This window comes from Musca vetustissima, unplaced genomic scaffold (assembly GCF_032173495.1).
Source record: "Musca vetustissima isolate MV318-11 ecotype Yass unplaced genomic scaffold, APGP_CSIRO_Mvet_v1 utg5983, whole genome shotgun sequence".
In the NCBI taxonomy this organism is placed as follows: Eukaryota; Metazoa; Arthropoda; class Insecta; order Diptera; family Muscidae; genus Musca; species Musca vetustissima.
In genome coordinates this window covers 89,558-94,001 of record NW_026887270.1, presented here as the reverse complement: position 1 = coordinate 94,001, position 4,444 = coordinate 89,558, and positions in this window count along the sequence as shown.

The following is a 4,444-nucleotide window of genomic DNA, read 5'->3' as shown; positions in this document are numbered from 1 at the left end:
GGTTGACCTTTAAATTGATACAAATTGTATTGTGGTATGTACTCGGATGTGGGAGTTACATCTAAATATTTACAGGTATCTCCCGTATATTATTTAATAACCCATTATCACTCTAGAGAGCGGAACTATATCGCTAATCGCTTTAAAATGTTCCATGAGGTTCCAGTTATGGTCAAGGACAACGCCTATAATTTTCGATGATGATCAGATAATAATTTTGGAATGAAGTGGACGGAAAACTTAATTTTTTGTGTTATTTTCTAGTCGATCTATAGATCACAAATGAAAGCCGAACAGCACAACACAATCCACGGTGAAGGGAATCTGGACAATAGCTGTACTGAATACTCGTAATATTCGGAAAATATGTCAGTGTGAAGAACGGGAGCTGTTTACCTCTAATCGGGCAAGAGGGTGTAAATATCACGAAATATTGCCCAGGCTCGGAATAAACATCCGCAGAAAATTTAAGTTCTGTGGTAGTTGTGTAGGGTATCGTATGGTCGGCCCCGTCCGACTATACTGCTCCGCTCACTGGTTTAACAATTATTTTTTGGATTTCCAGCAAGACATGGGGTTTTTTAAATTATTTTTTGGTAAACAAGACGTGGATCTCTTAGAAATTATTTTTCAATATCCAAACAAGGCGTGGATTTTTTAAAAATTGAATTTCTAATTTCTTGATAATAATTAAATGAAATAAAACTTTAAAATTGACTTCAAATTACTTTTGTTGTTGTTTTTTTTTCAATTTTTTTCTCTTTATGCTTTAACAAAAAAAGTTCAACAATAAGCCTTGTTAAATTGAGTTATTTTTCTTGTTATTTTTCCTTCCCATTTTCGGGAAAAAAGGACATCGCCTACAGACGTTTCTTAAATACTCCTTAAAAAAAAGTTTTGAATCCCTGACTGTCCAGCTGCGTTTCATTGTCACGGCCAGCCATTTAAATATTTTCCGCTTCGCTTTTTTCCTTTTCTCTCTTTTTTTAGTATTTTTTTTTCTTTTGACAATTTTTGTTGATTGTTTTCGCGGGACTTATTTTTGGGGGAATTACTTTACTTTGGTTGTAAATTAATGTTGTTGTCTTTTCGTCATTAAAGTACAACAAAAATATAAGAAATGCTTCTTATAGAAAAAATAGAATAGGTTGAAGAAAAAAAGGAAAGCTTATTTACAGCTGCTGGTTTTCCATGCTTGATAAATTCATTGGGGAAAAGGAGGGAATACCGAATTTTAAAGAAATATATTAGCGATCTTATTTGTTGGGAAATGCAAAATGAAAATGCAGAAAACAACAACAACATGAGCAGGAGGAAGATATACTTTGGTTGTCACGAAAAAGTCTGTAGCCAGAATGGCAGGGCACGTTGATGGGGTTTTTGTCGTTATGAACAATGCCTTGCAAGGACACTGGATTATTATTTTGTTAAGGAAATTAGTAAAGGATAGACAGCAATTTAGACAAAAATAAATAAATAAAGACTAGTGAATTGAAAAGGCGATATGTCCGAAATTGACCTCCTGTATTGTCTTCCGATTTCATATTTTATTTATTTTTTTAATAGATGACATATTTTATTTAATAGCTTCTCTTTCATCCGCCGCTACACTGTTCGGTATTTAATTCTTCGGATGTATACACGTTTGTCATAATTTTAGAAACATATCATTATTTTTTGTTTATGATTTTCCCTGATTCATCATAGTGGACATTAGTGACAACAAAAAAAAAAAAATAGATTTTTTGGTTGTCGCCACACAACGATGCTATCAGTCATAATCATTCACAAAACCAGCAGATTTAAATATTGGACCTAATGATGAGCTAATGATTCACCATTTAGACTCACTGACACATGTACATATTTTCATGTTTCCGAAATATCAACTGGAGTGGTTGTCAAAAAAAATATAATTTTTAAAACATCCACGCCTTGTTAGAATACCGAAAAATAATTTTTAAAACAGCCACGCCCTGTTAGAATACCAAGAAATAATTTTTAAAAAAATCCACGCCTTGTTAGAATACCAAGAAATAGTTTTTAAAAAATCCACGCCTTGTTAGAATACCGATTTTTTTATACCCTTCTCCACACTGTGGTACAGGGTATTATGTCTTTGTGCATATGTTTGTAACAGGCAAAAGGAAACGAGATAGACCCACGGTTTCTTTTGAGAATATGCATAGAATCACTTTCTGAGTCGATTTATGCCTGTCCGTCCGTCTGTAGATGTTAAATTGTAAACAAAGTACACGTCGCATTTATAATCCGATTTGAATGAAATTTGGCACAAGTCATTTATTTGGCCCAAGTACATACCCTATTGAAATTGAAGAAAAGCGATTCAGATTTAGATATAGCTCCCGTATATAGTTTCATCCGATTTAAGGTAAAAGGGGCACCAAAGTCATTCTATATCTTGCGATATACACGAAATTTTGCATAGGGTACTGAATTAGGTACAGAATGATGTGTGCAAAGTTTCGTGAAAATCGCTTCAGATTTAGATATAGCTCCCGTATAAAGTTTCATCCGATTTAAGGTAAAATGGGCACCAAAGTCCCTATATATATTTCGATATACACGAAATTTTGTATAGGATTCTGAATTACGTCCAGAATGATGTGTGCAAAGTTTCGTGAAAATCGCTTCAGATTTAGATATACCTCCCATATATATTTTCGTCCGATTTAAGGTAAATGGTGCACCAAAGTCCCTATATATCTTTCGATTTGCACGAAATTTGGCACAGCGTAATGAATAAGGTCTAGAATGATGTGTGCAAAGATTCGCGAAAATCGGTTCAGATTTAGATATAGCTCCCATGTATATCTTCGTCCGATTTAAGGTAAATGGTGCACCAAAGTCCCTATATATCTTTCGATATACACGAAATTTTGCATAGGATTCTGAATTATGTCCAGAATGATGTGTTCAAAGTTTCGTGAAAATCGGTTCAGATTTAGATATAGCTCCCATGTATATCTTCGTCCGATTTAAGGTAAATGGTGCACCAAAGTCCCTATATATCTTTCGATATACACGAAATTTTGCATAGGATTCTGAATTATGTCCAGAATGATGTGTGCAAAGTTTCGTGAAAATCGCTTCAGATTTAGATATAGCTCCCCTATATATTTTCGTCCGATTTAAGGTAAATGGTGCACCAAAGTCCCTATATATCTTTCGATTTGCACGAAATTTGGCACAGCGTAATGAATAAGGTCTAGAATGATGTGTGCAAAGTTTCTGAATTATGTCCAGAATGATGTGTTCAAAGTTTCGTGAAAATCGGTTCAGATTTAGATATAGCTCCCATGTATATCTTCGTCCGATTTAAGGTAAATGGTGCACCAAAGTCCCTATATATCTTTCGATATACACGAAATTTTGCATAGGATTCTGAATTATGTCCAGAATGATGTGTGCAAAGTTTCGTGAAAATCGCTTCAGATTTAGATATAGCTCCCCTATATATTTTCGTCCGATTTAAGGTAAATGGTGCACCAAAGTCCCTATATATCTTTCGATTTGCACGAAATTTGGCACAGCGTAATGAATAAGGTCTAGAATGATGTGTGCAAAGTTTCTTGAAAATCGGTTCAGATTTTGATATAGCTCCCATATATATTTTCAACCGATTTAAGGTAAATGGTGCACCAAAGTCCCTATATATCTTTCGATATACACGAAATTTTGCATATGATTCTGAATTATGTCCAGAATGATGTGTTTAAAGTTTCGTGAAAATCGGTTCAGATTTAGATATAGCTCCCCTATATAGTTTTGTCCGATTTTATGTAAATGGTGCAGCAAAGTCCCTATATATATTTCGATGTACACGAAATTTTGCATAGTGCACTGAATTGAGTCTAGAATGATGTATGTCAAGTTTCGAGAAAATCGGTTCAGATTGAAGAAAAGCGGTTCAGATTTAGATATACCTCCCATATATATTTTCGTCCGATTTTATGTAAATGGTGCAGCAAAGTCCCTATATATCTTTCGATTCGCACGAAATTTTGCATAGTGCACTGAATTGAGTCCAGAATGATGTATGTCAAGTTTCGAGAAAATCGGGTCAGATTTATATATAGCTCCAACATATATTTTCGTCCGATTTAATGTTAATGCGGCACCAAAGTCCCTATATATTTTTCGATATACATGAAATTTTGCATAGGATTCTGAATTATGTTCAGAATGATGTGTGCAAAGTTTCGTAAAAATCGCTTCAAATTTAGATATAGCTCCCATATATAGTTTTTTCCGATTTTATGTAAATGATGCACTAAAGACCCAAAGTTTGGCCGATTGGCACACATTTTTGTACAATGTACTGAAGTTCCGGCTAATAGAGGAAAAATTGTGTAAAATTTTGATTGTATCCAAATTAACGAAGGAGGAAAAAGGGAAGTATAAATTTTTTTATTCGAAAACT